At 43.3% G+C, this 14,044-nt stretch overlaps 1 pseudogene; it reads right to left on the bottom strand.

Moving 5' to 3' along the window:
• Positions 1–2,926: 2,926 nt before the first annotated feature.
• On the bottom strand, positions 2,927–13,125 carry LOC144228199 (ras GTPase-activating protein-binding protein 1 pseudogene; annotated as a pseudogene).
• Between the last annotated feature and the right edge of the window lie 919 nt (positions 13,126–14,044).

Genomic DNA, 14,044 nt, shown 5'->3' with positions numbered 1-14,044 from the left:
GAGGCGGCGGGGGGTGGGGGGGTGCTGTGCAGGGGTGAAGAGGGGTTCTGTTTTCTTATAACTGAAGAATATTTAGGGAAGTCAGTGATATTAGGAAAGGCTGGGGCCATATAGTGGAGAGACTAGGGGACCCTGTTAAGGAATTGGAACTTTTTTTATCAGCGCTGAGGAGCCATGATAGCTTCCTAAGGAAGGGAGTTCTATGATCAAAGCAGTATTTTAGGAGCATTCCTTTAGATCTAATATCAGCATAAACTGTAGGGAGCAGAGCCTGAAGCTAGATCCACTTAGCAAGACTGTGTTTGGGGAAAAAGAATGGAGCCACGGAAGACCTCAGAGACCGTGCAAATTGTTAATGTCTGAGTGGCCAGAGGCAGTGAGAAACAACTTTGTCTTTCCATGTAGATGGGTCCTCTCTTGCTGCAACTGCATGAATTCAATATAGATTCGAGTGACCAGGAGGGACCTCAGGGAGCAGGCTGAATGCGACCTGGACTTTGAAGAGGGTGGGGTTTGGGTGGGTGCAGAATAAAGAGGCTGACCTTTTTGAGGGGGGGAGGGGTAGTGCAAGTAAAGACCCAGAAGCCAGGAAATGATAGAAGAGAGCTTGGCAGTTCTGAGGGTGACTGGGTACCCCTTAGTCTTACATTACCCTCCCCAAGCCCCATCCCCCTCTCACCCTGTTGGATTCTTTTCTCCTTGTCCTAATGATATGACCATGCCAGATTCCTTATCCCTTTGACGCAAGGAGAAATTAGCTGATAAAGCAGTGGTCAAATGAGGCTAAGGGAGCTCTCCTTGACCCAAATTTTAGAGACATCATTATCAACTACAACCAGCGTGTGCCCTTAAGGGAGATGAATCAGACCTGCGGGTTACGGGCAGCTTCCTGCAGCATGCAAATTTGATCCAACGGGTGGTAACTCAAAGAAAATAATTAATTTCTACGAGTCTTTCACAGTCACACACCAGACGTATTTTCAGGGAATTGTCATAAATATTAATAATCAGGAAATTTCCATGAATATTCAGTGAATGGCAAAAAGATTCGCAGACAGTCCTCATGGAGTCTTCCGGAAAGAAGTGTGTCTGCTCTCTGTGGGCTCCCTCTCTGCAGGGAGTGGGTGGTGGTGGAGGTCGAGAGGAAGCAGTCTTTGCAGTGGGGGCTCTTGGGCTGGTGTTCTGTCTACGGTGGATTTGCATGCGGATAATCCAATCCAGATGCCTGGCTGCCCTCCCCACCGCATCTAATTGGATGTGGAATCGTGTTTACTTCCTTCATGACACGTGATCTCCAATACCTACAGTGTTTGTAGAGCAGACGGCCCTTGAACATCCTTAGATTCCCCAGGGTAGCCCCTAAAGTCAAGGTGAAGGGAAAAACAACTTTATGAATAGTTTGGAGGCTGAGATTCAACGTAGTTTTGTATCCTGGAAAATCTACCATAATTTCATTGAGGAGATGCAGGCTGGCATTTGAACTGTACTTAATTAACATGAAAAATTTTAAACTATACTTTCACTCTAAAAATGCTAACATTGGCATTTATGACCTAAAGAAGAAAATTATACTGTATATAATCCCACTATCCACACTCTTAAAGCTTATGTTGCTCTCTGATTTCTTTCAACATTTACTTACACATGTAGATACTTTTTGCTTAGATACCACTATAGCACACATCCGATTTTGCACTCTATGTTTTTTTTGCTTCATATTATCTGAGTTGGGAGGCTTATCTTAGACCTAATCAAATATCTCTTATTAGAATATATATCCTTCTCCCTTAAAAGAGAGAATTACATATTTTTGGCTTTTTTTCTAGCTTTCTTGATGTATAATTGACAAGTAAAAGTTGTATATATTTCAGATGCACAGCATGATGTTTTGATATATGCACACGATTGTGAAATGATTGTCACAGTGAAGCCAGGGAACACATCCTTAACCTATACATATTGTGATGCAAACAAGCATTTTCTCAACATTTCTGCGTCTGCTTCTCGCTCATAGAGGAGCCAGAATCTGTTTCAGAGTTGATGCTAATCTTGGTCTTGTACTTGTAGAAGAAAATGAATAAACTGAGTGACAAGAAATACTAGATTACATAATATGCAGATTGTTTCTTTTATTAGACAGTGATGCTGAGGCAGGAGACAGTGAGATTATATATCTTGGACCAAGTTACATATTTGCAACAAGAATATAAGGCAAACGCCAGTCTCTACAATTACTCAGCTAAATCTGTTTTTAAGGAAGACAGAATTTCACAAATCAACTATGTATCTGAGTCCTTTCCAGCGCTACCATCTCTGGATTGATAAAAAATTCCTCAGGTCTCGTGTTCATGAGGTTTTATGTTCCTTAGGATTTGGGATGGGGCCATACTGTCCCGGAGCTATCATGCTCTTAGCCAGACACTACTGGCCTAACAGGGCCTGGATTCTGGTGAGTGACAGAGCCCAGAGAGGAGGGTCCATAAGTTTGCTATCTGTCGTCAAGCAGATGAAAGGGTGGCGGCAGGTGCGTATCCTGCAGGCAACCCTAACACTCGACATCAGGGCTACGTGGGTCAATTCAGTCTCAGTGAAATCCTGGGGTGCATTTAGCAATCACCCATTAAGTGCTCGCTGTAAGCTTAGCTTTCTATCTTGGAAAAGCTCATACACTAGTGTGGGAGAAACCTATACAAATGAATATAGGTCAACGCATTAAGTGGTATACCAGAAGTATCCCTGGGGGGTGAAATGACCTGCTGGGCATGTGAGGGGACTACACTGGTAATGAGGATGAAGTAGATAGAAGTGACCCAGACTTGAGCAGCCAGGCAGATGGTGTTGCTCAAACAGATATAGAACATGAAGAAGAGGAGAAACAGGACTTCCTCAGCAATGGGAACAGTGTGTTTGGCGTGACTACAGGGCGTTACCAGTGAAAATGTTCATAAGGCAATGAGTTGGATGTGCTACTCAAGAGATAGGTCTGGACTGTTATTAGAGATTCGCCAGCGATCAGCAGCTGGATGATAGTTGACACTCTAGAAAGAGGTGAGACGACCATGATAAACAGCGTGGTGAGCAGCTGAGCAGGAACGCTTGGGAGAATGGAGGGACAGGTGTAGTCTGGTCTCTCAAGGAAAAGTCTGATTTCTCAGTCTAGGAAAGAAGTTGGGATCGTGTTGCTGGATCCCTTTAGTTAGGGGGGCATCCGCTGTGCATGTGTGTGCATGTGGGTGTGCCTATGAGAATTTTATTTCAAATAGCAGAGAAGAGGTTGAATATGACTGCACTGAATTTTGTAAATAGTAATCACCATTTAAAAATTCCCCTGGAATGGTTGTATTTCCTGTGTCATTTGCCCCTTCTAGATATTACCAGTGCAAGACCTTATCACAGAGGAAACTGTTGTTGTTTTTCATGGGGTAAATAAAATGCATCATTTCCTCTTTAATTTCTTGCCCTTGACCACATTGTTTCTGATTCCCCTCGTGGGTGTTAACCAACAGCACCCATGATATAAATAAACATGACACTGTGTCATTTCAAGGTTTTGGTATCTACTTCCATCTCTGCCTGTGAATTCTCCACACTCATGATTTGTATTAGAGGGTGACCTGGTCACAGTGAATGCTTTGTCCTCTCTGTTGAGCTGATGCACCGTCTTACTTTGTCAAAGTCCTCAGTTCCATGACCTTCATTCATTTGACAAGTATTTCTTGAGTATCCACTCACACGTGTATGTGTGTGTGTATGTGTGTGTGTCTGTGTGTCTGTGTATGTGTGTCTGTGCTATACTCTCACACTGACTTGTTGGAGCCATGAGGATGTTCAGTGACTATCTGAGGTTCACACTCGTTATTATTATTGGCCTTCACAGGTAGGATCATAATTCCCATCTCAAGACCCTTTTCCCAACATTATTTCCAATAGATGAGGTCAGCAGCCTAAACTAGGAATCAGGAAAATGACTCTAAATTGGGAATCAGAAAGATGCCTCTACCATCTCACACCATCACCAATAATAACACAACAGCATAAACTAACACTTATTAAATACTCATATGGGCCAAGCACTTTGCAAATACTTTACCCATGTTATCCTATTTACATACAGAAACAAAGAGGAAGTTTAAATAATTTATGAAAAGTCATACCTATCATTTGTGGCACATCAGGGGTAATGAAATGACGTGGGTGTCTTTATAAGGTTTTTTGAGCAGTAGTGTGATGTGCAGGGAGACTGAGCTCAAGATGAGGTCACGGAATTTTCAAGTGGGAAAAAACATAGGCAACAACAAATATTTGTGTGACACTGAGGAGAGGGTGATTCTAGAGAGGATACAGTGAGGGTAAAGCTCTTGGGCTCACTTTCTTGGAGACTTTGCTATTCCCTGCCCCTACACGTCCCATCCATACAGTAGGTGTTTGCAGATGGGGCTAAAACTCATTTTTAACTTCTAAAGTCTATTTTTTCTGTGAATTGGCTCGCCTGAGGTCACACAGCTAGAGGTTGACATTACAGTGAAATGTTTTCCCCTGACTTTTATTATAAAAATGTCCCACATAGAGCTAGAAATGAAAAGGCAGCAAAATACATGTAACAAAACAAGATGCCATGAGGGAAAGAATGAGTAAATAAATGGTTTTCTACTGTCATTACTGTTTCCGGGCTAAAGCAGAGGCAAGGCAAAATTATAATAGGAACGCAATGAGCTGCATTTTATTTTTCAAGGGATATTGATTTCAAATGTTCCTGTTCCCAGTTCTTTGGGCAATTGCTGTTTCTGAGTGTCCCGATTGACCATCCTTTTTCACCTGGCCCCAAAAAGGAAGGATTCGGCCTCATGAATGCTTCCATCAAGCTCAGCACTGCCCTCATGGTGACAAAAGGGCATATTTAGCTCTTGGTTTAACCTTTTCTCTGATTGAAGTAGGTGCTCAGAAGGCTGAGAGGACAAAAGTAATTGCGTTCGATTTTTCGGCACAGACTGTTACTGCATAGGGGAACGCTGATGGTGTTTATGGGATACAGAATGATCTCCAGCCCCTGGAATTGCTTAATTGACCGCTCTTCTCTGAAATCACCTACGGGGAATCTCTGTGTCATCACATCTTAAATATTCTTTAAAGAGGTCATGCTCATCAGGAGATCCCCTACACTCACGCTTTCTCAGACGATCATCCCCGTGCCGTCTTTCCCTCTCGTCACATTTTTGTATACTGTAGGCTTGATTCTCTTATTTCTGGAAGGGAGCTTGCAGGATCTAAATCTGGGGCCTCTTTACATCGCTGGCATTATATTATTCGGTCTCTGGGTGCCATTAGGAGCTCACTGTGAAACCCTCAGGGTGAGCTAAGTTGGACGTTGGGTCCAATGGAGATAGGAAAGAGAATATGTTGTATATTTGTGACGAGCATGGGCTGGAAGTTACCTTGATACTCTTTTCCCACTCTTTCCAGGAGCCTCTGTGGGCTATCTTCGCCCTCCTGTCTCATTGGTTCCAAGCTGTGAACCTTCCATTTGTGCCTGCAGAATCCTTTTCTAGAGCTTCTGCTCTGTGCCCTGAAGGCAGATCTTCCTGGGCGGCATCTTCCAGCTCCCTTACCCTCTGGCTGCTAGTTGCAACAGTAGGAAGCCCAGGCAGTAGATCCAGGGGCAGGAGGAGAGACGAGGTGGGGTATATTTCTCCTGACTGGCCTCCCCAGTGCCTTTGCTTGACCAGTTTGTCCCTTCATGGAAGGCCATGGACATCCCCTGGCCCCTCCCACGGAGTTCCAGGGGCCATACCTGCCCCTTGCTCTCTGAAGTCAGCCACATTTTTATGTAAAATTCCTTTATTAAACTTTCTTTTTTTTTTAAATATTTTTATTTATTTCTAGGAGAGAGAGAGAGACAGCATGAGCAGAGGAGGGTCAGAGAGAGAGGGAGTCACAGACTGAAACAGGCTCCAGGCTCTGAGCTGGCAGTCAGCACAGAGCCCGACGCGGGGCTCGAACCCACGAACCGCGAGATCATGACCTAAGCGAAAGTCGGACACCCAACCGACTAAGCCACCCAGGCGCCCCCAGGTGCCCCTATTAAACTTTCTTAAAGCATCTCTTTTTGAGGATGCCATCTGCTTCTGCGGTGACCTTGACGGATGCAGATACATAGAAGAGGTAAGTGTGGGGAAAGATTCCCCCATGGTCTCAGTCTCTCTCCTCCAGCCACCCCCTGTTGGCCGAAGACTTGCCTATAAAGCACAGTGTTTTCAAAGAGAACTATTATTGTACGCAGGCAGGGCCACTTTCATGGGTAAGCAACCTGGCACTCCGAGGACCCTGGGTGGGGTTAAATGCTCTGTGGCTGCCATTTTGAAGTTCTTAGTAAGGTTTGAAGGAGAGGCCCTGCATTTTCACTTTGCATAGGGCTCTGCAAACTAGATAGCCTGCATGGGAATGTAGGATGGGGTCAAGGACAAGCTCTTAGCTATTCTTCTTATCCAAGGAGAAGTGCTTCATATTTTCTTTCTTATGCCTCACCGAAAACAGAGCACACTAGTCTGATTCTAGGGTGGTGGCTGGGAACCACTCTTGACTCTTGGGAATAGATGCCATGGGGTCAAGTCTTCTCTGCTTCTACCCCTCCCCACCTCAGCTGCTCTTAGCCTGAGGACCAGGTCTGTCTGTCTTTTCTCCTTCCACATGCTCTTTACATTTATTTCATAGCGCCAAAGCTATAAGAGAAGAGCCTGGCATTGAGACCTCTCTCTCTCTCTCTCTCTTTTATTCCTTCAGTATTCCCAGGCACTCCCATTTCTTGGCCTCTGATCCTTGTGGCCAACTGGAAATCTGGGTATGGGCTCAGGAAGAGGAGGACATCATTCCAGTCCATCTCTAGGCCTTGGGCTTCAGTCCATCATCAGACCTGTGATTTGGAGTTTCAGCCCTGTTGATAAGCGGGTACTTTGATTTTCTTTGCTATTGTTCCCGGTAAATTCTAGAATAGCATAGGGAAAAGAATGTGAGTTAGCACACGGGACAACATGTGAAAACTCTCCTTTCCTCTCCTCCACTCTTCATCTTCCCTTGAACATTTTGGCATACCCGCCCCAGGCTGCCCCTCGATTAACATTCATATGTATACATTTACACACACATTTTAAAAAATGGAATTTTTAGGCCTATACTGCACATTTCCTAACTATACCACACTTTCCATTTTTTGAATGTTATGCACTATTAGGGGGGAGAATTTCACAGCGTTCTCTGCCAGGATGCTGATTCACTCTTCAGCTCCACCCATTGTGTTTTTCAGCCAATTACATAGCCCACCTTTATACTTCCATTCTCAAATTGACAATTTCTAAGATCTCTAGAGTCGATTTTTTTTTTTATTTCTAGGAGAGAGAGAGAGAGACAGCGTGAGCAGGGGAGGGTCAGAGAGAGAGGGAGACACAGACTCTGAAATAGGCTCCAGGCTCTGAGCTGGCAGTCAGCACAGAGCCTGATGCGGGGCTCAAACCCACGAACCGCGAGATCACGACCTGAGCTGAAGTCGGACACTTAACCAACTGAGCCACCCAGGCGCCCCACTAGAGTCGATTTTTTAAAAAATCTACTTTATAAATATACCCCTTTAAAGTGAACAATTAACAAGTTTTGAAAAATGTGAAGAATTGTGTTACCATCACTGCAATCACGTTCTAGAACATGCTCATAACTCCAGAAAGTTCCCTCACACCTCTCTGAACCCATCTTCCCATCCCTGATCCCTGGCAACCCCAGATAATGCTTTTTGTCCCTAGAGCCTGGCTTTTCTAGAATTTTTAAGAAGGGAAATCATAGAGCATGAAGCATTTTGAGACTTTTTTTTTCCCACTTAGCATAATGCTTTTCAGATTCTTCCCTTTTATTGTGTATTGGAGCAATTTATTCGTTTTATTGCTGACTAGTGTTCCAAAAGCGGATGTATCACTGTTGCTTATCCATTCACCAACTGATGCTTTTTTGGGTTGTTTCCAGGCTTTGGTGTGAACATTTGTGCCTTGTCAATGGCTGCTTTTGTACTACGGTGGCCAAGTTGAGTAGCTGTGACAGAGACCATCTGGCCTTCAAATCCGGTAATATAGACTATCCGGCCCATTATAGAAAGTTTGCCAACCTGCATCTACAGTATATTTAAAGCAGCTTTTTTAATGTCCCTGAATGTTAATTCCATTGACTCACTTCAGTTCTTTTTTCTATTGATTAATTTTCCTCTGCTTATGGTGATATTTTCTTGTTCTTTTTATGCTTGGTAAGTTTTCCTTGGGTGTGGGGAATTTTATTTCATAATGTGCTGAATTTCGTTTGCTTTCTTTATTAAATAGAGTTGAAAGGCATTATGGTGTTTGGTGAAGTTACTTAGGATCCATTGAATCCTTTTGAAGTTACTTTTACTCTATGTTAAGGCATGTCTGGAGTTTTCTTTGGTCTAGGGAGAATTTAACATCATTATTATAGCCACAACCATCTGAGGACTTAGTCTGGTCCTCCTTGCATTATGAGGTCATTTCACTCTGCTTTTGGATACTTCCACAGACCCCAGCCCTGTGTAAGGTGTGGAAATCGTCCAGCCAACTGTTGTTTCATTGTTCTTTCCTTGACCTTGGGAAGTGTCCTTTCACTCATGGATAGATCAGTACTTGGCCAGGTTTCAAGGGGACTTTTCTACAGGTCTCTAAAGCTTTCTTTCCATACATCTCTCTTCTTTTGGATATTCCATTCCATCACATCTCTTTGACTTGGACTCCACAAACTCTCATCTCTGGCTCTTTGTTTGGGTTTCTGCTTTCTGTGTGGCAACCTGGAAAATCTTCTAGTTTGCCTTCTGTTTCTAGAGATACGAGGTCTGCTTTGCCTGTTCTCCAGTGTCTTAGACCTGTTATTTCATATATTCTGTTCCATTTGCTATTCTACCGTATTACGTGGAGGGGAAGTCCAGTCGCTGTTTCTCCATCACGGCCAGACGTAGATTTATAGTGTAGTCCTTTTTCATTGCCCACTTCTTCTTTTTTTTTTTTTTTTTTAATTTTTTTTAATGTTTTATTTAGTTTTAGGAGAGAGAGAGAGAGAGACAGCGTGAGCAGGGGAGGGTCAGAGAGAGAGGGAGTCACAGGCTGAAACAGGCTCCAGGCTCTGAGCTGGCAGTCAGCACAGAGCCCGACGCGGGGCTCGAACCCACGAACTGCGAGATCATGACCTAAGCGAAAGTCGGACGCTTAACCGACTAAGCCACCCAGGCGCCCCTGCCCACTTCTTCTTTTGTTTGCTTGACTTCATCTTTCATGTGTTGGACCTGTCGTGGGTAGTTCTGATATCATCCTTTCCAACAATCTAAACTCAGTGGAAATTCTTTCTTTCTTCTTTCTTTCTTTCTTTTCCTTCCTTCCTTCCTTCTTCCTTCCTTCCTTCCTTCCTTTTTCTCTTTCTTTCTTTCTTTCTTTCTTTCTTTCTTTCTTTCTTTCTTTCTTTCTCTCTCTCTCTCTCTCTTCCTTTCTTTCTCTCTCTCTCTCTCTTTCTTTCTTTTGATTTCTTTCTTTATTTTGAGAGAGAGAGAGAGAAAGTGCAAATCAGGGAGGTGTGGAGAGAGAGAGAGAGGGAGAGAAAGAGAATCCCAAGCAGGCTCCGCAGTGTCAGTTCATAGCCAGATGTGGGGCTTAAACCCACAAACCATGAGATCATGACCTGAGCTGAAGTTGATACTTAATGGGCTGAGCCACCCCAGCACCTCAGTGGAAATTCTTTCTTAAAAGCTCCATTCAAATTGGCCTCGTTTGATTGATATCCTCTCTTTTAGGTCATCTGTTTTGTCTTGTGCTATGTTTTAAAAGACTTTTCTCGGGGCTTCTGGGTGGCTCAGTCAGTTAAGCCTCCGACTTCGGCTCAGGTCATGATCTCACATTCGTGGGTTTGAGCCCCACATCGGGCTCTGTGCTGACAGCTCAGAGCCTGGAGGCTGCTTCGGATTCTGTATCTCCCTCTCTCTCTGCCCCTCCCCCTCTTATGCTCTGTCTCAAAAATAAATAAAACATTAAAAAAAAATAAAAGACTTTTCTCACTTAATGATCTAGCCTCCTAAATTCTCTCTTTAACTGTCCATCTATGTAGCTTTCTTCTTCCCCTTTGAAACAATGAATCTCCAATTTCTTTGAAGTTGATTTGTTATGAATATAAAATCCTTGCATATCTCTCTGGAGATATTTGTATTTCTTTTAATGATTGCTTCATCATGTTTTATTTATTCAGCCCCCTCAAGTATTTAGTTCCTCATTTTGGGGACTTTTTTTTTTTTTGCCTTTTTAATAGTTTTAGTTTCTTCACGTGTTTTGTAAAAGTTGATTGCTCATTTTTGTACTTTGTAATTCCTGTTTGATTTGAGGGAGGTGTCATTCCTTCCTGAATAGCATGAGATGGAGTTTTCACAAACAAGAAGGATTCTTTTACTTGATTAAGGGTTTGGGATGACAGCTGGAAGGACAATAACAACAAACATCTACCTCTCTATCCAATTATCTTCTGATGGTTTTATCGTTTGCCCCCAAGTCGTTTGACTTTCTACTTTTTGTTCCCAAAGACCCTATGCTCCTTTCTACCTTCTCAGTATTGTTCATGATGGTTCTCTCCCATAATGGGCCATTTTTCTTTCATTCCACTTGTGAAAATTCTTTTCTCCCCCCTGCCTTCAAAATACTGATCAAGTACTGTGTTTCTACCAGGCTTTTGAAACACATAGAAAACAAGAAATAGTCCAATAAATGAAACATACCAAATGTCAGTAATAAGCAACATACATTCCTCTGGGGAAACGGCTGTTAAGAAAGAGCCCAGTGTGTTTATGCAAAAGTGAAGCAAGGAAATTCAGTCTTATACTCTTCTTTGAAACTGTTTTTCCTAAAATACCATCCCATGAAAATGGAAGTGAAGGGCTGAATGGTGAGGAGATGGAAGGCAGGGAGAAGGAGCACACAGAATTGACAGAAAAAGTAAAATTGTACAAACATCAGCAGTTTATAATAGACGAGGGTCATACTTCAGGATACCGAGCACTGGTGTAAGGAATTCACCTCTCTGCAGGAGCTAGATTGGTATTGCTATGTGAAGGTCAATGAAGAGCAATTCATTGCCTTGGAATAATTCCCTTTGTGCTCCAAATCCTGCTTCCACTGGGAGGGCCTCTCTGTCCACCATCCGGCTCACCTCCAGGCCCCTGCAGGCGATGTCCTCTTCTTAGGAGAAGACTCACATCTTCTTCTCTTCCATTCAGATGGACCTTACCTCTGAACATGATAGGCCTGTTGCTAAGGGTTGTTTTTTTTTTAATTTTTAAAAAAACATTTAACTTATTCTATATATAGAGAGGATAGTGTGTGAGTGAGGGAGAAGGGAAGAGGGATTGAGAGAGAGATTGATAATCCCAAACTGGCTCCATGCTCATCCTGGAGCCTGACAAAGGGTTGGTCCCATGACCCTGGGATTATGACCTGAGCTGAAACCAAGAGTCTGATGCATGATACACTGAGCCACCCAGGCACCCTAAGGGCCTTCTGAACAAGCTCAGAATCATCAAACGCAACAAAACTAAAACTGACTAACTTCCTGCTGCTGTTATGCATAGCTTCACCACATGCCCATAACTTGGGAAAAAAATCTTTAAGCTCTGATTTGTCCACTTCGTGTGGCAGGTTGCCGGTGAAAAGTTGGTGACCTTCAGGGAGTCTTGAGGTTCTTCGGGGTTCAATGTTACCTTGCTCACCAGCCTCACAGATTGGTGTAGATCGCCTCTGGGGAGGACTATTTATTCATTGTTCTCACACTCTTTGATCCTTCTGAGGCCTCAGTGGTGGAATCTGAGATTCAGGCTTAGACCATGGATGATGCTGTGAAGCTGGTACTTTAACAACATAAGATGGTATCCCAGTAACTGAAAGAGCTCCACTGGGTGGAAGGTTCTTACTGGTCACAAATGCCCAAGAGAATGTCCTCAGGTCCTCCTGTAGGGTCTGAGCTGTGTCCGTAAGCATTGGGGAGGAACTCTTCTGAGCATCCTCAGGAGTAATTTCTTCCAATCCTGGCTCAGACTTTTCTCCCTGGGTTTTAGACATGGGTTCTTGCTCTGGTTCTGATTCAGGATCAGGCTCTGGTTCAGCAACACATTCTCTGAATATTCTTCCAGGTCATTGCTGACAGCCTGGTCATGGAAAGTTCCAGAATCATCAGGTGCCACCTCAGGTGTCTGCTGTCTTTCTTCTGGTCCTCTACCTCTTCCTCGGATTTCTCCTGAGGCCCAGTGACAAAACCACCAAAGACCTCTTGATATCTGAAGATATCATTATGAAGGTAGAACTTATTTGCAGCAGAGCCCTCAGGAGCAAGGACAAATGTCTGCATGAATCTCCTCAAAGCCTGGTTGTTATTAGAGGGCAACTCCATCACCTGGACCACCACAGCATCACTCAGAGTGGTATGAGCATCACCATGGCAAACCTTAGTGTGGCCGTTGAAAATTTTATGACATCACTTTCTTATGGATTTCTTTTTGTCCATGCATGGGATCTGATGACTTTTCATTTGAATTCAATCCCCCATGGACATAAGAAGAGTTCTTTCCATAAAAGCTGTGCAGCACGTTTGGGTTCAACAGCATGTAATACTGTCTCACAGATTCCTAACCAACCAGCAGGGGACTAGGCTTCTCCATAACCATTGCTTTGGTCAATTCAACCTGCATGGCTGAGCAGGGAAGGAACAAGCTTTGCTCTGTAGCACAGCAGAAGGCCAAATCTTCTCATGCAGTTGCGTTTGCCTCTACTGGTGAAATTTCTATACAACCTTCAGACCTAATACAAGACTCACCTCTTAAAAAAAATAATTTCTAGGGTGCCTGGGTGGCTCAGTCGGTTAGGTAACTGACTTCAGCTCAGGTCATGATCTCGTGGTTTGTGAGTTTGAGCCCCGTGTTGTGCTCTGTGCTGACAGCTCAGAGCCTGGAGCCTGTCTTTGGTTTCTGTGTCTCCCTCCTTCTCTGCCTCTCCCTTGCTTGCAGTCTGTTTCTCTCTCAAAAATAAACATTAAAAAGAATTTAAAAAAATAATTCCTAACTACTTTATCTCTTTTGGTTACTATGGCTCTTTTGGTGAATGGGGCTTATAAATGTGACTTCAAGGTCATTTCTGCTACAATAGTTGCTGCCATTCTGGGGGCCTCTGCTATGTACTAAGCCCTGTAATGAATATGTCATGTATATGGCATGATTTAATCGTTATTTAATGAGGTGGGTGTTATTTTTGTTTTATAGAAGAAAGAACTATATTTTAGAGAAAGATATCATCCAGCCCAGAGATCCCTGGACTGAATCTGAATGGTCACTCAGCACTGGTTGCCTCTACCATACTCCTCTAGTTCCTTCTCTCCAAGCCCCATGCCTGAGCCACATGCATATGGAATCTGCCAAGATGGCTAAATCCAAAGATGGATTTTACTGTCAGCATGGCAACCTCAAGATTTAGAGAAAATGAAAATAGCTTATTTCTCCCTTACAAATAAGATCAAAGATTCCTAATTTAAGAGGGCAAATGATTTGAAGTTTTCATAGCTTGTTGGAAAGATAGCTGGTACCAGAATGCTAACTCTGGGTCTGGAGCTCTTTGGCTCTCTCCTCCTTATCACTATGACTTTCTCTTTTGGCTGGCAAGAATATCGTGGAGCAAGTTAATGTTCAGAACACACGAGTTTGAAGGAATTTTTCACCTCAGCCAAGATTTCTTTAGACTGAACATATGAATTTGAAGCTAAGTAAAAAGCACAAGGAGAGGTAGTTGGCTTAGGTTCATTCCCAGTGAATCAAAAGTGCTATAAAAAAATAGAGGGATAAAGATAAGTATGCTGTGCACGTCAGAGGTGAAGCAAGAGGAAGCACAGGCCAATATGACCTTGTCTAGTTCATTAACTTGTTCTGTAGGGGCTTTATATGTTGCTCTTTACAAGCCATAAACATAGACCCAATGCCAGACCAGATTCCATT

This window comes from Crocuta crocuta, unplaced genomic scaffold (genome assembly GCF_008692635.1).
Source record: "Crocuta crocuta isolate KB4526 unplaced genomic scaffold, BGI_CrCroc_1.0 scaffold133, whole genome shotgun sequence".
Classification (NCBI taxonomy): domain Eukaryota; kingdom Metazoa; phylum Chordata; class Mammalia; order Carnivora; family Hyaenidae; genus Crocuta; species Crocuta crocuta.
Note: the sequence above shows the minus strand (reverse complement) of the source record. Positions and strands in the feature narration are given on the sequence as shown.